The sequence below is a fragment of the Eleutherodactylus coqui genome, chromosome 13 (genome assembly GCF_035609145.1).
Source record: "Eleutherodactylus coqui strain aEleCoq1 chromosome 13, aEleCoq1.hap1, whole genome shotgun sequence".
In the NCBI taxonomy this organism is placed as follows: Eukaryota; Metazoa; Chordata; class Amphibia; order Anura; family Eleutherodactylidae; genus Eleutherodactylus; species Eleutherodactylus coqui.
In genome coordinates, this window is record NC_089849.1 from 111,244,144 (window position 1) to 111,265,625 (window position 21,482).

General features: G+C 46.5%; 1 protein-coding gene across 6 annotated transcripts in view; it reads left to right on the forward strand.

Moving 5' to 3' along the window:
* The window catches only part of KCNJ16 (potassium inwardly rectifying channel subfamily J member 16), a 64,600-nt gene that overhangs the window by 29,972 nt on the left and 13,146 nt on the right, over nt 1-21,482 (forward strand). The window contains exon 1 of one of the 6 annotated variants that reach the window (XM_066585875.1): nt 11,267-11,419. The exons of 3 other annotated variants lie outside the window; for them this stretch is intronic. The gene's annotated coding sequence lies outside the window, so the exon portion shown is untranslated. Of the gene's footprint in view, nt 1-11,266; nt 11,420-16,789; nt 16,887-18,185; nt 18,298-21,482 lie in introns of those variants that run through there. 2 more of the 6 variants (XM_066585877.1, XM_066585881.1) reach the window with 2 other exon arrangements.

Consider the following 21,482-nt stretch of genomic DNA (forward strand, 5'->3'; position numbering starts at 1 on the left):
TGGTATTTGTATAGCGCCAACTTATTCCGCAGCGCTTTCAGGTATTTATTACTTATTACCCCCCACCAAGCGGGGTTCTCATTTTACCGACCTCGGAAGGATGGAAGGCTGAGTCAACCTTGAGCCGGCTACCTGACTCACACGGGGACTGAACTTGCAACCTTCAGGTCGTAGGCGAGAGCTTACACTCTGTGCCACACGAGGCTCACATTTTTCAGCGAATCGTCGGCCCCGGTCACGCGATTTGCGGATGCGCATCTGTCATGCGATCCGCAAATCACGCGAAAAAAGGCCCGTCTGACTGAGGCCTTAGAGAGCAGAATCTCCTCTTCTCTGTGTGTGCTATGTGGGAAAGCCATCAGAGCAGCTAGGCTTCACTCACTCCTTAGCTGAGCTCAGGGAAAACTGATGAATTAGAGTGCAAAATTCGTAACACTACCATGTGCAATATGTAATACTTGTGACCTTTTGGCCCTATCATGCATCAGAGCATGGATGTGACTGCCACCTCGGCATCCGCTATAGCTCTGCCTTTAATTCTGACATCAATGAAACCAAACTGGCTCATATGACCAAACACTTCAGACCAGACGTAGATTAAGGGAGTTCTGGAGTTATAGGTTCAAGCCTGGCCAAGAGTGATGGCTGTATGGAGTTTTCCAAAGTTAGTGTTGCCCTTGATGAGATTTGAACCTATGATCTAAGCATTGCAAGGCAACAGTGCTAACTACTGAGCTGCATTCATTGAAGAACCACCACCACGACATGGAAATCAGATCCATCGTATTACTAGTTGTGGGCCGTTGTATCTCTTTTACAAAAGATGACATGGCCTTATCATCATAGGTCATGTCAAAACGTATCCTTTTCATCTTTATTTGCCTTAGAAGGTTCTTGGATGTTTCTCACTGGCTTTCCTGAGGATGCTCGGTGACAACTTTAGGTTGATTTCCCTGTTGTAAAAGCTCAGCGAGTCCATCTGCTTTCTGTTTTCTCCAAAGCTTCCTGCACAAAGAGCTCTATAGACAACACAAACGTCCTATCTTTGTCGGAAACACGAGGTTATAAACTTTGTTTCTGTAAGGATAATCCCTTGTATTCATCTGTTCTGTACTAACTGCAGCCCTCAAGGAGGTGAAGACAGGGCAGCAATCTAGAAATATCCACCTATTCTTGGTCAGATATTACATTGTAGTTACCAAGCTTCTATGAATATGTCAAGGGTTTGGGAAAAAAATGGCCTTTGATGTTCTTACTTACAAAGATTAAAATAGTGGGATATACAGGGGTGGACAAAAATATGGAAACACTGTACCAAATGCATGGGATTTTAATCCTTAGCTGCTCTTTGGAACCCTTGTCACTTCAGCTGCCGCTTCCTGGTCAGAGGGTTCATAAATCCCGCCTCCAGGAAGCGCTGGTTTGATTGATTCATTGAGCGCTGCATTAATTGGCTGAGCTGCAGAGTTTGAGAACCAATCACAGCTATTTAATGTGATGGCTGTGATTGGTTCATCGAGTGCTGCATTGATTGGCTGTGCCACGGCGCTCGAGAACCAATTGGAGGCAGTGCTTTCTGCAGGCGGTATTTATAAACCCCTAATCAGGAAGCAGCAGCTAAAGACTAGAAACGAGTGTGCTGGAGCTTCGGGAGTAGAAGTGCGGCGGAGCGGACAGCACCTGTTAGGTAATGTATTGTTGTTTTTTGGTTTTTTTTATGCAGCTAGGGCTTATTTTAGGGGAAACAGTAGGACTTGCTACTGTTAAAGTTGCATCGCAATGCATGAAAACCGCGATTTCGTGCGATGCGATACAACACAAAGGAAGGCTTCATAGGGAAACATGGGCTACAAAACATCGCAAATCGCAGCAATTTTCAGCATGCCGCAATTTTTTTCCCCCGCAATGTAGCATCAGACAAAACATTGCTGATGTGAAAGAACCCATTGGAAAGCATGGGCTTCACATACATGCGATTTGTAGTGCTGTCACATCATGAGCAAATTGCATCATCACCTGTGTGAAAGCGGCCTCAACTGCATGTGCTCTGTAGTCAAGAACAATCAGAAGCACTACAAAAAGTCTACATGTAGCCTTATTAGGGCTCCTTCACACTGGCAAGGGTGATATCGGGCTGTGATTTCACCATGTGAAAGCTGCATGGATGCGAGGCGTTTTCATGTGAAAATAGCCTCACATCATTACGGGGAATCCCTTCATCCCTGCTGTGGCTGAAGGGATTCCCCCACCGGGGATGAATGGATATCCCTGACACGCCTGTCACAGCCGTGACAGAGGATCGCGGAGTTCTCCCATTGCTTTCAATGGGGCCGACGCTACTGATGGCAGACCCATTGCAAGCAATGGGGGATATCGCAAAACAAATAAAACATGCTGGGATTTTTTTTTCCCACGCAGCCTCACATGAGTGAAAACATCACAAAGGGGAATTAAAACATTGAAAATTATTGGTTTCATATTTACGCATGTTCACTCACTCTTGCATTGCGCCATTTTATCGCCAGTGTGAAGGTGCCTTTAGAAAGCACAAAGTTTGCTAGGCTGCATTCGCACAAATGTAGGTGGCTGCTTTCTAAGGGACCTATCACACAGGCAGAATTTTCTGCATTTCGCACGGCAAGCTGCAGTAAACTGTGCACCAAAATCTGCACGGCTCTGTTTTGATTTTGATGCGGAAAGAAAATGGCTAAAATCAGCCTGCAATTCCGCAGAATTCGGTGTGGAATTCCACAGCGGTAAATTCCACAGACTTTTTCCGCCCGTGAGGAAGGATTTCACACAGAATAGAATTGTCCGCCGCGCCGATGTGGAATGTGTGCTGCGGAACCTCTTGTGGAATTTATCACATTTTTTTCGCAGACTTCAATTGCAAAATTACATCTCCTGTATGTCAAAAATCTGCAACAACAATTCCACAAGACGCCCGAGATGTGAGCGCACTGCGTCTACGCATTCCTGTGCAGACATGTATGTCCACCTTCTACTCAGAGCTTCCCGTGCAGATCTGGCATGAAATCCCAGACAAATAGCGCAGCTTGCTGCGCAGTTTCATCACAGGAAATTTTTCCCAGCCTGCTGGACCTTGAATGAATCCCATTAGAGTTGGCTTTTCTGCTGTTAATGAACGGGTTTGATAACTCTCCATTCACAAACTCTATACTGTATGGAAATGGGGGATTTTTGTGCAGAAAAATTTTGCAAATAGTACGTTATGTGAAAAAACTTGCAGGACTGTGGAGAGACTGAACCGCCACACCCCTCGCCTCGAAACATGAGTAAATGCCCATCGTGCTTAACCCTGCTGTTACCTTGTCACTACCATAGTCTGGGCCAAGTCCCTTACAGCCTCAGCAGTTAAGATAGCTTAAAGGGGTTTTCAGGGACTGGATGCGGGTATAACAGTGTCGCTCCCTGTTGTAGCTTCATCCATTACCAGCCATATGGGAACGCACCCGATAGAAGACAACACACTTCTGGTTACATATATTAACGTAATTAACCCAACTTAAACCAACCAACACAAAGGGGAACTCCTTGGAGCCCCAATATCTGTCACCTGACCATTTTCCATGAGGTATATATACCAATTGCCTCCAGCCCCTCCCAACCCACTCAGAGACCCATTAGCCTTTACAAGGCTAGACACACCACCATCTCCACAGTGACTATCCACTGTCAGAGCCAAGAGGTGACAGACCCAAGATTAAACAAGAATAACAAGGGGGAAATGTGGCTCTCCATCCCCTGCCTTTCCCCCTCCAACGACCCCATCCACCCGCCATGACAGTGATAATGAACACCCGCCCATCCCCATCAGCCCCTTTGTAAATCTTCACATAAACAGCCCCACTTCATCGGCCATAGGGCGGGACTTGCTTCTTCTCTTAATGCGATCTCCTCACGCCTGATGTCATCAACGGTTCTTCACACACTTTTACGTTCAGCCCCTTCTTTCCCAATAACTCCACCTTTTACCTATGACATCAACACCTTCCATTTCACTTCCCTGTTAACCCCTTCACCTATGGCCCTGCCAGCCCTCACTTTACCACTGGTGGCCTATCCTTATCCAGAGGCCAAACCCCACCATCCATCAGCCCAGTGAAGTGAGCGGTACTTCTCCTTTATTGTTTATGTAGGCATGATAGGACATTAAAGGGGTTGTACCAGAATATCAAGTTATCCCCTTTCGACAGGATAACTTTTGATCGGTGAGAGTCTCACCGCTGAGACCCCCGCCAATCTCAAGAAGGGGGGGGGGCTCTCATGTCCCCTGTCCTCCTCACTGTGGGGTTACTGTACTCTTCGCCATGAGGCGGAGATTGAACAGAGTGCTTGTCATGCAAGTGCACCAGCTCTTCATTCATGTTGAATCGGACTGCTGAGTACTAGAGCGACGCACCCGCTTGGGTATTCCTGCTTCTCCTATTGGAATGAATGAAGCGCTGACTATGCATGCTCGGCAGATACTCCATTCATAGTGACATCGCTGTGAGGAGAGAAGCGACCCCCGCAGTGACAGGAGAGCAGGACACAGGAGTCCCATTATCCAGATTGTCAGGGGTCACAGCGCTAAGACCCCACCCATTGGGTAGTTATCCCCATCCTGTTGATATCCTGCAGATACGGGATAACTTGATATTCTGGTACAACCCCTTTTAAGCATCTTGGACCACTATTCATGTGTCACATTATGGGATAGGGCCTCACAGCCAATAACTGCATTGCAAAATGCTAAACTGTGTGGTAAAACCCCATGCATTTTTTTTTTGCGTTTTTGACCATATGCCCTAAAACGACTCATGTAAACATACTCTTAATTTTTTTTCTTATCTTTCTCAGAGCAGTTCTGATTTTTTTGTGCCTTACTATCTGCTGATAGGTCTTTTCTGACTATTGGGTGTATTCATGATATTTGTGGTCTATAATTCCCTTGTTAAGTGTTTGTTAGATGAACTGGGAGGGTACATTTACAGTAGATGCAGGGGCGTAACTATAGGGGATGTGGTTGCCCCCTGGTCCAGGAGCCTTAGGGGGCCCATAAGGTCTCTCTTCCCCATATAGGGAGCCCAGTACTATAAATAAAGCATTATAGTTGAGGGCCCTGTTACAGGCTTTGCATTGGGGCCCAGGAGCTTCAGTTACGCCTCTGAGTATATGTATTGATTGTAACGTGCTTTTATGCAAGGCACTTATTTCTGTTTTTGGGGGTGGTTCTGGAGGTATCAACTTATTAGTGTCTGTACCTCCTTGGTCATCTGTGGCCCCACTATTTCATAGTGCTCCTTCTGTGGCCCAACTGACCCCACCCTTCCGCCCATCAGGCCCCTGTGAGAGATGAAGACAGAAACTGCATGATTTCTAATTGAGTGAGATGGTTGAGCGGGGGTAGGACTTACCTCCCGCCACCAGAGATGTCCAAAATCTGGGACTTACCTCCCACTAAATCTGGGATGGTTGGCAAGCTTGCTTAAAGTAATCACTTATACTAGAAATCTATAAAATGGAAATACTCTTTTTACTCCTTTAAATTATTTTTATGTTGTCAGCGGTATGCAAATACTTATATATCGGTACAAGTTACACCAACGTTGTATAAAGTTTCTACAGTAGTGAACTATTCAAATGTTTTTGTATGGTTCATTACAAATGGATAATATATTCTAATTGTTGAAGGTTAAGTTAAAATGAGGTAAGTATCGAATAACCCAGGAGATAGTCTTCTATAACATACCAGAGAAGCAGGAAAACCTGTTTTTACGCCTTTTCTGTGTACCCCTCCCTATGCAAGGAACGTATAATGTATGGAGAGGACTGAGAGGGCAAACATAAAGCAAGGCTCAATAGCTCACATGGTAAAACTGTGTGCACAGAGCCTGAGCGGCATACAGAGTTCTTAGAGTTCCATGTTATGAATAGAGATGAGCGAGTATACTCGCCAAGGCTAACTACTCGAGCGACTAGTGCCTTAGTCGAGTATCTGCCCGCTCGTCTCTATAGATTTGGCTGCTGGTGACAGGTGAGTTGCGGCGGTGAGCAGGGGGGAGCGGGGGGGGGGGGGGGGAGAGGGATCTGCCCTCCGTTCCTGCCCGCTCTCCCCCGACGCTCCCCGCCCTTGTTATGGCTTGTTATGGCCATAGTGGGGGGAAGGAATGTTCTGAGCTCCTAAGCGTGTGGAAACCTGCCAAATGTTGTCCTTGTCCACTCCCCACCCTTATCATGGGTATTGCAGGGTATTGCTGTTTAGACACCAAAATTTACTCCTTGGGCAGGAAGCTTAAAATCTGCATTATTTCTGCATCAAAAAAGTATCAATCTGCACCACTGGTGTGGATTATGATGTGGATCCACAGCAAACTTCACCCCTTCTATTGAAATAGTGAAATCGACTGCAGATCCAAACTCATGGTGCCGATTTTCAAGTTGTTTTTGATGCAGTTTTCACAACGGATTTTCTGCTGCATGTAATCGTACCCTAATGGGGTTTTTACTGCTGCCTAAAATTGGTTCACAACCACTCTGTCCTTCCTGGTTGCTGCTCACCATAACATGTGACTGCAGCAGCCAATCAGTGGCCACAGCAGTGATTTTCTACAGGCGTTGATTGGCGTTGAAGTCACATGTTCTGGTCAGCAACAACCAGGAAGTAGAGTGTGCTAGTGGAGCAATTTTAGGTAGTGGGAAACCCCTTTAAGTAAACTTGGTTTGTCAGAAGTTCTGACTCTTGAAGTTCATATAATGTCATCAGGCTTGGATTCCATCCTGGGAGATCAGAGAGGCCATTTCCAAAAAGTTAATGTGAAAAAGACTCTCTCGATCTCCCAGGATGGGCAAAAAATATACCGTACAATAAATGCAAAAGCAAGGGTGTAATAGTGGAGTGGGACATTATGGCAAGACTTCTGACAAGTGCTAGTTTACCCCACAGCAATTTGCCCCACCATTAAGCCGGAGTGCCTGACATTTTAGAGTAGATCTGACTAGCATATGGCTTCCTGTGTTCTATTCACCTGCACACTTTTATTAACTTTCACTCAGGCGTTGTCCTACTTCAATGGAAAAAATGACTACATCACAATATAAAGTAAAAGAGCGAAAACAAGACCATTGAACTCATCTCTGAAAAACACAGATTTGTGCAAACATCTGGAAATTTAAGACCAGGAATGAAAACATTCCTTTAGTCGAGACAAAAAAACACAACCTAAAAACAAGCCTACAGGCTGCATGGAGGGGTTTGCCCAAAGTTCACAGTTCGGGGCGTCTCATTTCATGCCTTCCAACATACTTGGGTAATTAGAAGGATTGTGATGGATTATGGCTACTGGAAACAGTACATGCTTAAACTGGCTGAGGGCTCTATTGAATGGAGAGGTCCAGGGCTGTTGGTGTCTATACCAACCTTGTCATCTGATGGCCGTGTCCACACCGGGGCGGATTTGCTGTGGAAAGTCCTCAGTGGACATTTTGCTGCAGATCAACAATGGAAAGCCTGTCTCGAAACCGGCACCATTTGGCATTTTGAAGCAGGTTTTATCCTGTATTCTTGTACAGAACTCACCCCCTCATTGAGAAGAATTGAATTCTGCAGCCACCATGTGCATTCCCCGTGGATGCGAGGCGTTTTCATGTCAAAACAGCCCCACATCACTTTGGTGCGATGCTACCACGGCCCCATTGGGCGCTGCGACGCGAGATCACGCAGCAAAATAGAACATGCCGTGATTTGTTTCCTGCATCACATCACGGTGCCATGCGGGAAAACATCGCTCATGTGAATGACTTCATTCAACGGAATCGGGTTCATATTTGTGTGAGATTTGTGCAACTTGCAATGCACAAATCTCGCCTGATTTTCTTGCCCGTGTGAAGACGGCCTTAAGGTGCTTTTAGACAGAACGATTGTTATTTAAACTAGCGCAAGCAAATGACTGTATGGCGAACGCTAATCTTCACTTTTCGCTCGTTGTTTATTTTATGCATCGTTGGTTCATTCGCTCATCGTTCGGGTTACACAGCGCTCGTTCAGTCGGCCTCCGTCACTTATACAGTGAATGTGAACGACTGAAAGAATGTCCGTCGAACGAGCAACGATGTATCTGCTGTATAGACAGGCTGCCCGAGAGCGAATGAGCCAACAATGACATCACTTGCTTGTTCAAATGAGAATTGTCTCCTCTAAAAGGACTCTTATAATTATCACTGGCCAATTGCTTGTAGAAGAAGCTTATAGATAAGCAACTGAATCAAACGTAGGGCGGCTAAGCAACTGAATCAAACGTAGGGTGGCTTCACACGAGCGTATACGCAAATACTCATGAGAACGAATCCACTGACATCAATGGGTTGTATTCTCTGCGCATTGTATGCGCAAATTTGATCGTATGAAGAAGCCCTTAGGGAGTAATTAGATAAGACTCCAGTCTTACTCTGACCCCAGCAGGTACACGATGTGCCTAATGTATGCAGCTGAAATACAAGTCAGCTTCTGGAGTAAATTATATCCGACAGGACGGGAGGGTCACGGCCCCCGCTGACGAGCCACCGCGACTGTTTCCAAAAGTGCTGTGAGCAATTTTATTGGGCAAGTAAAGCTTGTGCCGAAATGTGCAACTTTGTCATGCCACTTCGGGCCTCGTAAGTTCCCACCTTCGTGTCTTTAGCATTATAGTCTTTAGAACCTCTATAGAGCTAAATAAAAGCAGGCACATTTATTCAGACTGGCATTTCATCAGTGAAGTCAACGTTGGAGCGAAGGCTGCTAAATGAATTTTTAATACATTTTTTGCATCTGAGGGGCGCCTGGGCAACGAATTTGAAATCTATGCTACGCGAGCGGGAGCAGATTCCAGCGATGAACTATGTCAATGTCTAGTAAATAGAGATGAGCGAGCATACTCGCTAAGGTCAATTGCTCGAGCGAGCATTGCCCTTAGCAAGTAACTGCCCGCTCGAGACAGAAGGTTCGGGTGCCGGCGCGGGGGAGCTGTGAGTAGCGGCAGTCAGCAGGGGGGAGCGGGGGAGAGAGAGAGATCTCCCCTCCGTTCCTCCCCGCTCTCCCCCGCAGCTCCCCGCCCGCCGCTGGCACCCGAACCTTTTCTCTCGAGCGGGTAGGTACTCGCTAAGGGCAATTGCTCGATCGAGCAATTGGCCTTAGCGAGTATGCTCGCTCATCACTACTAGTAAATTTAACGGGCCATCAGCGCCCCACTGCCTAACTATTCTTTTGAAAATGGGTTGCTATATACATAACATAGACAAAGAAAAAAGCGAGCTCCAGCGCTGCCGGTGCAGCCCATAAGCAATAGATAAAGACATTTCAAGTGATTCTCACTTTAGCCGTTTTTCAGGGGACCAAGTAAATTGAACTTCTTAGGCCTCGGTCAGACGAGTGGGCTTTCTGCGGGCACAAATTGAACGCTTCTAAAAAAAAAAAACAGTGGATTCCTATAGAAGCGTTCATATGCACGGAATGAGAGGCGCAAAACGCTGAGCACCTAAGAAAGATAGAACCTGCACTATCTTCAGTGTGCGACGGGCAGGAGTTTCCATTGACCTCTATGGGAGCAGGAGTTAATGCAAATTCCTGCACAGGGAATAGAGTCCCCGCTGCTTACAGCAGGACATTTAAAAGGTGCTTCTGGCCAGAATCACCTTTTAATTGTCCCGCTGTAAGCAGCAGAGTATTCCTCCTGCTCCCTGCTGGGCAATTCCCCACCAGCGGGGGGGGGGGGCAGTAGGGGACTCCAACCACCTCTCTTTGTAAGGGATTTTCCTATTTCAGAGAGAGAGAGGGGGGCAGGGTTACAGGGCTTTACCGGAGAGCGTAGGAGAAGGGAGCTGGGCTAGACTGATCACCCTCTAGCCCCACCCATCTATGGTTTGCTATAGGGATTCTCTGCTAGGGGGAAATCCCCATTTAGTTCCCCATTAATTCACGCGATTTCAGCACATGCGAGCGGCGCACAAAACACACTCGTTTGACCGAGGCCTTAATAGGGAAAACTTATTAGGCAGAGTCCCTCTTAAGATGTTTTTAAATTCAGGACCAAGACAAATCGACTTCTTAGGCGGGAAAACCTCTTATACGGGAACTTCTTAAGTGGGAATCACCGTACAAGGAAGGCACTTACTGCAGTGGGGGGTCCAGAAACTGCTGAAATACCCCCGGCATCCTGATCAGCCAAAAGGCTGGTTGCAAACCAAAATCAGAGCTCAGCCGATCTCACACAACCAGAATTGAATCGCAGATTCCACGATTGGCGGACGATCTGCAGAAAAATGCCGGCATTGAAAGACATGCATTTTCGAATTTTCCTTCACACTTGCAGATAGGAATTACGTATTTCGCGAGAGGAAGAAAAATTGCAGTGTGCTCTATTGTATTCCACACAGACAGCTTACACTGCTGTCAATGGAGGCGTCTGACCAGCAGCCGGTTCACATTGCATATCTGCTGTGGGTATTCGTGTTAATTGCTAACGGACGACACAGGAAATACAAACGAAACAAAATAACTGTACTGCACGCCGCCGCGGTCATACGCAATGCAGATAAGTGCCGTACGCAGGGTTTCCACAGCTACCTGTATGCGATATCCGACCCTGTCGTGTGAGCCTGGTCTTCTTGATCCATATGGTAGAAAGATACAACATGCTGCGATATGTTTCCATATAGCATCACAACGCGGTGCATGCGGGAAAACCTCGCTCATGTGTACGACCGCACTCAAAAGAATGGGGTTCATATTTGTGCGTCTCAAAAGGCACAAATCTCGCGTGAATTTATCGCCCGTGTAAAGCCCGCCTCGGGTCCATTGACACCAAACGATTTCTCGATGATGTCATCGTTCGCTCCTGCGGCCTGTTTATACAGCAGATACATCGTTGGCGCGTTCACACGACAATCATTCCGTCGTTCACATTCATTGTGAGCCTATATGCCAAGAGAGTGTATGACACGCACGTCACTGTGTACTCGCGGCGCGCAGCGACTCACGCTCGTCTGCGAGGCGGCCAGCAAAGCAAGATTGATCTCCAGCAGTCTGACGTTTGAGATAAGCAGGGTTACAAATAAAAGTGGACATCACTTTAAGTCGTAGCTCAAAAGAGGAACTAAGTGCATGTTGGGAAACGTCTATTTCTTCGTGTCACTAGACGCTGAAATGAGTATTGACAAATCCATTACTGCAGGAGAGCAGCGGCGCCGCCCAGGCTTGGCTGCCGCACGCTTCTGTTTACAAGATGGTAACACATGGGAAGGTTTCGTAAGAACAACCACACCTGTACCTGGGACAGCGATCCCGTTCATCTCAGGGCAACTCAGTGCATGAACATCTACAGGGCTGAGAAGCCAGGTGAAAAATCACACGTCTCTGCATCAACTGGCGCATTATCAGGTAGGATAAGGCTAGTGCTCTCTGTTGTCAGCCTCAGCTATGAGTTGCTGGATTGTCACTTTGTATGTAACGATATTATCACTTGCTTTTCCTGAAGCGATGGAATTGTGTAGGTTTTTTGTTTTTGCATTGTGGCTCTTTTAAAAAGGTACATCACTTAAAAAAAATAATTAACTCCCTAATCCCGCAGGGCGTAAATTTACGTCCTGTCCTGGTGGTAGTTACCAATATAGGATGTAAGCGTACGTCCTGTGGGTGCCTCAGGCCCAGATGTGAGCCAGTGCCATCCTGAAGCGTGAGATGCCTGTGACTGTTAGCCGGTCTGCAGCTGCAACAGCGGGGATCGGTGAGAACACCGATCCATGGTGTTATCCCCTTACATGCCGCAATCAATGCAGATGGTGGCCGGTAAATGGTCTCAGAGAGAGAACATGCTCCCTCTGTGATGTTATTGGCCCTCCGCTATGTCATCATGGAGCGCTGATGGGTTGCCATGACAACTGGACGCCAGAAATGGCCTGTGATCGCTACTGTAAGCAATAATATATTGCAGTACAGAAGTACTGCAAGGCATTATTATAGCGATCATAGCTTCTCTGGTTAAAGTTCTCCGCGGGGAATATAAAATAATGTAAAAAAATAAATACATTTTGTTGTGCACTTTTCTTTCCCCTCTTTGTATAAAGAAAAATGTTTTTAAAAACCCCACATATTTGGTATCATCGTATCTATAACGACCTGCACAGAAAATTCAACACACTATTTATCCTGCAGGGCAGAAACTGTAAAAAAAAGAAAAGCAAAAAAACTGAGCCGGAATGCTGATTTTATTCATTTTGTCTCCCCATAAAGTGCAATAAAAGTGATCAAAAAGCTGTATGTACCCCAATATGGTATCAATAAAAACTACAGCTGAAGAAACAAAAACAAGCCCTCACAGATCTCCGTGGATAGAAACAAAAAAAGTTATGGGACTTTGAACGCGGCGATGCAAAAAAAAAAATCCAGAACAAAGGGCTTTTATTGTGCAGAAGTGGATGGGAAAGTGTTGCCCACTGTTTACCATGGGATGCCTCGCCTCGCACTCCGCGCCCTCGCTCGCCTTGCAATGTTGTTCCCTGCCCCATTGAAAGCAATGGGCGAGGCGTTCTGGAGGAATGCCCAAAGATATGACATGCCGCGATTGACTGAAAAGAATGGCTTTCATACGCATGCGAGATTTGTGCATCTCGCAACCCACAAATGTTGTGCGATTTTCTTGTCCGTGTGAAAGCCGCCTCAGGGGGTTAAAAAATCTGCGGTAAATGTAACACCCGGAGTCGTTCTCATCTTTTCGTTTATCGAATCGAATTTCTGGTTCAAACTCAACATGAATGATGGGTTCAGTGAGTTGGACTAGCAAGTCGGTTAACTAAAGGGTTCATTAATTTAATTCATATTAACCGAGAACCGAGACATATATAGTGATCACCTCTTTTACGTTGCCAGAAACAAGTTCACACTGGCACCGTAGTTATTATTACATAGGTGAAGGGGAGAGTTCTGTAGGCTATTGTCAGCACCTTTATTGTAGGTGCTCAAGATAGTACACAGCCTACCACTAGTGTATATGTACGTCGGTGATGCAATTTTCTTGCATCAGCCTCACTTGATACATGTTTGTTTGTCTTTTGCTACTGGTCCTAAAAAAACATGTTTAAAGTTTTTAAATTGTATTTAATAAAGGTTATTTTTTAAAGGGGTCCTCTCCCGTGACACTGTACACAACCCGGGGAGGACTTCCTCCACCCCTGTGACTTCTTTAATTCTGTACCAAATCCCCAACACCATTTGCTGAAGTGTGCAGTGTCCGAGGAGCGGCCCACAGCCGAGGAGATAGCGGGGTAGATAAAGGCCCTGTAATATTACTGGGGCCACTGCTAAGTATTTCAGCTCAGCCGCTGTGCAGAGCGTCCCACAATACCATTTCCGTTGGTGGGGTTGAGATCACCGCAGTTACCAGCACTATCCACTGGCTTTACAGTCTTCTCCCACTCCACACAGCCTCTATTATCTACAAGTCTCTGCGAGCAGTAAATTACCCCTAGGTATCAGCGCAAGACAGCGGGTTCCTTTTTTCCTAGTCACAGCATAGAGCCTCCGCTATCTACAAGTCTCTGTGTGCGGTGAATTAAGGTCCAGTTGTCAGTGCTGTACAGTGGGGTAATTTATTTGGCCCCTGCTCTGTTCGTAATCCGCCATGATGAGGGGTAGGGGTCGAGGACGCGGAGGTCCAAGTGAGGGTGTGGGCACAGGCTGAGTTCCTGGTCCAGGTGAATCACAGCCGGCTGCTGCGGGATTAGGAGAGAGGCAAGTTTCTGGGGGCCCAGCTTCATATCACAATTTTTGGGTCCACGTCGTAGACCTTTATTACAAACAGAGCAGTGTGAGCAGATCCTGTCGTGGATGGCAGAAAACGCGTCCAGCAATGTATCGACCACCCAGTCTTCTACGCAGTCCACTGCTGCAACTCTGAATCCTCTGGCTGCTGCTCCTCCTTCCTCCCAGCCTCCTCACTCCATGAAAATGACACATTCTGATGAGTAGACAGACTCCCAGGAACTGTTCTCGGCTCCCTGCCTTGAGTGGGAAAAACTGGTTCCTCTCTCACCTGAGGAGTTTGTCGTGACCGATGCCCAACCTTTGGAAAGTTCCCGGGGTCCAGGTGATGAGGCTTGGGACTTACAGCAACTGCCCCTGCCCTTCTCTATGTGTTTCTGTGGTGTTTCCATGACTTTCGGATATTTTCCAGAGTCTCACAAGTGAAGATCTATGCGGAGCATTGGTCATATACAAAAATGCTTGAGTCTCCCATTGACTTCAATGGGGTTCGTTACTCGAAACGAGCTCTCGAGCATCGCGAAAAGTTCGACTCGAGCAACGAGCACCCGAGCATTTTGGTGCTCACTCATCTCTAATAACTATGTTTAGATATATCAGGGGTCAATACAGAGATCTGTCCCATAATCTATTATACCCAGGACTGTAACAAGGGGGCACTCTAATAACTATGTATAGATATATCAGGGGTCAATACAGAGATCTCCCATCATCTATTATACCCAGGACTGTAACAAGGGGTCACTCTAATAACTATGTATAGATATATCAGGGGTCAATACAGAGATCTCCCATCATCTATTATACCCAGGACTGTAACAAGGGGGCGCTCTAATAACTATGTATAGCTTTATCAGCGGACAATACAGAGCTCTCTCCCATCATCTGTTATACCCAGGACTGTAACAAGGGGGCGCCCTCTACGTCTAGAGGAAAGAAGGTTTCTACACCGACATGAAAGGGAGATCTTTAACAGTAAGAACTCTCTGTGTGAGGATGTGGAGTTGGTCAACTCGATAAGAGTACAAGAGGGGCTGGACACCTTTCTTGAGCGATACAATATCATATGTTATATCACTGATTACGTCATAAGAGTCGGTGATACGGGGATTGTTATGATTGTCAGAATGGAGTTGGGAGGGGATTTTTTTCCTTAAATGGGGAAACTTGGCTTTTACCCCACTAGGGGTTTTAGCCTTCCTTTGGATCAACATTGGGTAAGGGGGTGAGGGGGAAGAACGGCTGAACCGGATGGACATATGTCTTTTCTCAGCCTTAAATATACTGAGTGGTGCTGCGGGCGCCTCGTGTGCATATTTTAGTTAGTTAAGGAGGAAACCTGTTAAAAATGTTAACCTCTCCTCTATGTATGATCGGCCAAAAATCGCCAGAATGGCAAGAAACAAATTCCTCTTGCCGGCCGGTCAGTATGCCGCTGCGCTCGGTCTTATACCCTCGCGGCTGCATTCCTCCTCTGTTCAGTGACTGCAGCCATATTAGATTACCGACAAATAAAAGTGGAGATGCGTCTAGAAATGTGATTAGTCGGACGGCCTGTGCTTCACCAGATATGCGCCGGACTTTACACTTTTGGCAGAGCTCTTTTTTTACAACCCGTAATATATTCTGTGACTGTTTTTCACTTCACCGACTATTTCCCCTGAAATATACGCTATTGAGCCTCGTTCACACGAACACTGTCGGCGCACAGTATAAGGGCGTGAAAAGATGGCGGCTATACTGCACTAAAGATCGCGTGAACGGGTGAATTCCAGCTATTTTAATTAGCCCGTTCACATGACCGCGGTGCGTATTTTCCAGCTCCGATAGAATCTATGGTAAGCACACACCAAAGATAGGTCAGGTCCTATCATTGCACGCACCACAGAGCGTAGACGCGACCTGCAGTCCTGTCTTCGTTCATGTGAACGGTTCTATAGGAAACCATTGGTTCTTATAGAAGCGCGTTCTGTGCGTGCCTCTAATGGGCGCAAACCACACTCATGTGAATGAGGCCTTAGGGTGTATAGCCGTCATGGAAGAGGGTCCTCCTGATCAGCCCGCCCCTGTATTAGCGATACTGGAGAGCGGATATAAACAGTAACCATATATAAAAGGTCACCCACTGATTTTCATGCTATATTACCCCTGCAGCAATGTGGACTTACAGCTTTGCGAACCCAACTATGTTATAAGCTCGTTATTGGTCAGTGCCACAAGAAAGAAGGGTTTCTTAACTAAACAGCTCATTTAAATACCATATTTAGCCCTATTAAGTTAACCCCTTAAGGCCACGGCCCTTTTTGCTTCATTTTCGTTCTGACTTTTATGGAATGTGGCAATACCAAATACGTTTGTTTTGTTTTTTTATTTAGATTTTTCTATTATAAAGGCTCAGTCACACGGGCGTTTGTACGCGCGTGAAAACATCCGCACCGCAGACGTCCGCACCTGTCAAATAAAGAGCATATGGGTGGCAATGGAGCTGGTCATGCGGATTTTCGTCCGCACGTGGTGCGGGCGTTTTACTGCGCGGATTGCCGTCCGTGTGACTGAGCCCTAAATATGGAAAAAGGGTTGTTTTTTAAACAATAATTATTAAAACTATAATAAAAATTATTTTTTTTTAAAATTATATTTTTTAAGTCCAATATTGGACATGAACTTACAATTGTTTGATCACTTTTGCAGTATGATGTAATACCACAGACATGGCTTGATGGACCCGCAAATTCCAATCAAGGCATTTAAATGCCACTGTCAAAATTAAAGGGTTAACAGTCACGATCAGCACTCCTACTGTTCTGGGCGGGTGTCAGCTGTAATAAACAGCCGGCACCCGCATTGTATGGAGTTGGATCGACCCTCGCTAATGATAAGCAACATGGCTTTAGGTGCCGTTTTTGCGATGCACAGTCTGAAAGATTAGCACTATGTAAGCCAATCTGTGATCAGCTGCATTGGTCTTATGGATGTATTTAATTGCTCCAGGAAAAGAAAAACCGCCAGGGACCATCAGAGCAGCGGCGCCGGAGCAGTGGAGGATAACAGGAGAGTCATGTCTGTTTATAACATTCCTGTAGCTACTGTAAGTTCTATAACTCTTGGAAATCCAGCAATGGTGTCCAGCAATGGTGCTTCCACTGTCTAACTCCGGGTAGCTGGGACCGCAGGTCTTCACCCTCTAACTCCTGCGCGGGGATCTGTACTTTCCTGCTATGGATCCCTCGGTTGTGCCTCCAGAGTTGTCATTGACTAGTGCAGCAAACAGGTGACAGAGAAGATAAACAAGGCAGGGATCATTAGAGCTAAACATGAGTCCAAAGCAGGAACAGAGCCAGGTCAAACCAGGAGTTAGGGTGAACGCACACGGGCGGAATTGAATTGCGGATGATTGCCCTCGGATTCCGCAGCAAATACTGTCCATAGTATGCAATGCAAAAATGATTCTTTAGGTACACGATCGGAAACCAATCGCAGTTTCCGCTCGTGAAAGAATAATCACAGCATGCTCCATTATCCTGCGGATTCCGCCTGGATGGCTTCCATTAAAGTCAATGGAAGCTGTCCAGGCCGCAGGCCATCCGCAATTCCGTGGAAAAAGCAGGAGTTTAAAAAAAAATCTGTATTGCATATGTCCGATGGCGAGCCGTGCGGACCATCCGCAGTACAGAAAAGAAGGAAAAAATACAAGTACGTGCAGATGCCAGCTGGGCACAGGGTCAGATTCTGCTGCGGGCTCCCGGATGCAGAATCCGTCCTGCCCTTTCGCATGTGGCTTACAGGATATCAGGCAAAGAGTAGTAGATTAATCCAAGTCAAAACACAGTTCAGGCAGGAGAGGGGTAGAGTCTTTTTAGATGAGCCGATTCTTATTTGAATGAGTGAGTGATGTCCTCTTTGACGCTCTTGCACTCTCTTTAGACAGGCAGATACATCGTTGGCTCATTCAGAGGAGAATCGTTCAGTCTTTCACATTCGCTGTATAAGTGGTGGAGGACGACTGAACGAGCGCTGGTTAATCTGAATGGTTTTATGCTGTGTAAAATGAACGACAAGTGAAAAGCGAATGATTGTCTTTCGCCGTTCAGTCGTTGGCTCGCATTTAGATCGAACGATTATAATAATTATTGTCCGCTTTCGCTTATTTAAACAATAATTGTTTCATCTAAAAGCACCTGAAATCCTGGAGAATGGTCAAGAAGGCCAAGCCAGAATAGCAGGAGGCAGTGAAAGCTCCCTCAGGTAGCACACAGTGGCGGAGGTATTCAGTGCAGAGGAGTGGAGCGCTTCGGGGACTCACACTGATTGGTCCACTGACCTTTCGAACAGCCAGCAGAACCAGGAAACACCTGACTCAGATTTAAAGAGACACACACAGAAAAATGCCTTATACTGGATGACTACGCTCTCTGCCCACACACCGCCCAACAAGTTTCCTAGTGCCACCATCCAAGTGGCAGCGCCAGATACAAGACTCATCACAGAAGCATGGTCCGGTAGGTTCAATATGAATTTCAGACAAGCTGGTCATACTTTTGGAGATTTTTGTCCATTGGCTGCGACCCCTAATGATTCCATTTGTTTCTGCACTTAACATGAATGGGGGCTAAAGAAACCACTGGGCCTTGATAAAATAATACCGCCACCTAATTACAGCCACATCTTGTAGCGGCACAACCCCATGCACAATGTCCCTCAGTGGCCATTCATATCCAGATCTTCAAGAGCTTCCCAGTTCTCACAGAAGACAGCGCTTTCCTAATTCAATAACAGAATAAGGGGGGCTTCACACGACCGCGTTTGCGCGCATATCTGCCCTTCAGTGCTGGTCGCAATCACGCATTAACGTAAAATGCCTTGGACATTATTCACGTGTTTTGGAGCAGCTGGTTAATGGGCGTCTGTTGAGCAGCACCGTTACGTGCTAAGCCACAGGAATCTCCGAAAAAATAAAAAACACAAATAATTGGCTGCACAGCGGCCGTCTGGTGCTGATTACAGCGTCTAACCTCAGCGGTTCTACGGCGTTTTTTATGGAGTCTGCTTTCACTTAAAGGGATTACATGGCATTGTGTTTGTTTCTGTTAAGGTATCTGAGTGCAAATTGCTGCCTCGTTGTAGGACTTTCCCGTTTGTACAAGTGTTTGGCGCGCTTTGCCATTTACGTCTCAGGCATCAGCGTGTGCATATTTTTGCGCGCATGTGCATGGTGTTTTCACAGAGCGAAGAATGCTTTTTTGCACAGACCTTGGCATATTTTACTGTACTTTATCCGTGCACCACCCGAAAAAAATGCTCTGATTGAAATTGCCAATTAGTCTAATTAGTGACAGATGGGGAATTTTGTTGCGCAAAATGCGCGGGATTATAGAGCATGCTGCGTTTCGTTTCTTTGCCCCAATTGACATGCACAGAAAAATACGCCCGTGTGAAGCCCGCATTAGGGTTTAAATAGAAGTTCATAATTAAGGCATGACCCCTCACTCAGTCTTAATACCTCCTTCACATGAGCGTATGCATATTTGCGCATGCCTGAGCGCTGTGTTTTTCTACGGAATGAATGATGCTTTTTTGCGCACGCATTATCATATTTTACTCTGCTTTTTGCACCCGCATGTTCATTTGCGTACGTCAAAAAAATGTATCATTTGAAATGATTAATTAGTCTAATGAGTTCTAGATTTGTTATTTTTTCTGCGCAAATCTCCTAGAGTATTGCCAGTGCTTTTTCGCATTCCCATTGACTTCTATGGGAATCTTTGGTTCACATATACGCAGAAAAAATGGAATATTATGCACGTAAAATGCAGAAATGTAAACAATGGGTTCTATTCTCTGCATATTGTGTGCAAATACGCCCGTGTGAAGCCAGAGTAAAATAACCTAAGGATCCTTTTGCACGATCATGGGAACGAACCCAATGAAATAGATGGGTTCTATCCTCGGTGCTTGGCACCTATGTTCTACGCATGCAAAAATATGCGCAAATACGGTCATGTGAAGAAGCCCTGAATGTGGCCGCAGTTTTATTTGAATCACGTCACAAAAACAGCAACAGGAGTCCCGTGAATTGCTAGACCGTAAGGATTCATGAATCCTGTGATATCGCCCGAGTAGGCAGTTACATGAAAAAAGCGTTGCTCGATTGCGAAATTGCCATAAACAAGTACGCTCGCTAATCTCTAATCCCTAGCTAGCGGACATACAACAGCCGGCTAGACACGATTAAGCGGTGGCACGGTCTGGCTTGTCGTTCTAGCGGGGCGAGTAGACTTTAAGGGCAACCATAACCCTACTGAAGATCCCCACTCCCATACTATACCAGTAGAGATGAGCGAGCACCAAAATGCTCGGGTGCTCGTTACTCGGGACAAAATTATCCCGATGCTCGAGGGTTCGTTTCGAGTAACGAACCCCATTGAAGTCAATGGGCGACCCGAGCATTTTTGTATATCGCCGATGCTCGCTAAGGTTTTCATTTGTGAAAATCTGGGCAATTCAAGAAAGTGATGGGAACGACACAGCAACGGATAGGGCAGGCAAGGGGCTGCATCTCAAGTTCCCAGGTCCCACTATTAAGCCACAATAGCGGCAAGAGTGCCCCCCCCCCCCAACAACTTTTACTTCTGAAAAGCCCTCATTAGCAATGCATACCTTAGCTAAGCACCACACTACCTCCAACAAAGCACAATCACTGCCTGCATGACACTCCGCTGCCACTTCTCCTGGGTTACATGCTGCCCAACCCCCCCCCCCCCCCCCCCCCCCGCACGACCCAGTGTCCACAGCGCACACCAAACTGTCCCTGCGCAGCCTTCAGCTGCCCTCATGCCACGCCACCCTCATGTCTATTTATAAGTGCGTCTGCCATGAGGAGGAACCGCAGGCACACACTGCAGAGGGTTGGCACGGCCAGGCAGCGACCCTCTTTAAAAGGGGCAGGCGATAGCCCACAATGCTGTACAGAAGCAATGAGAAATCCAATCCTGTGCCACCTCCATCAGGAGCTGCACATGTGGGCATAGCAATGGGGAACCTATGTGCCAGACGCTATTCATTCTGTCAAGGTGTCTGCATGCTCCAGTCAGACCGCGTTTTTTTATAAATAGTCACAGCCACGTACAACTCCGCAATGGGAATTCCGTGTGCACCCACAGCATGGGTGGCTCCCTGGAACCCACCGGCGGTACATAAATATATCCCATTGCAGTGCCCATCACAGCTGAGGTAATGTCGTGCTTAATGCAGGTGGGCTTCGGCCCACACTGCATGCCCCAGTCAGACTGGGGTTCTTTAGAAGTGGACACATGCAGTTACAACTCCGTGTGGACCGACAGCATGGGTGGGTGCCAGGAAGCCACCGGCGGTACATAAATATATCCCATTGCAGTGCCCAACACAGCTGATGTAACGTCAGCTGTAATGCAGGTGGGCTAAAAATTAATTTGATTACACTGTAGGCGAGGGCCCACAAAAATTGGTGTACCAACAGTACTAATGTACCTCAGAAAAATTGCCCATGCCCAACCAAGAGGGCAGGTGAAACCCATTAATCGCTTTGGTTAATGTGGCTTAATTGGTAACTAGGCCTGGAGGCAGCCCAGTTAAAATAAAAATTGGTTGAGGTGAAAGTTTCAACGCTTTAATGAGCATTGAAACGTATAAAAGTTGTTTACAAAAA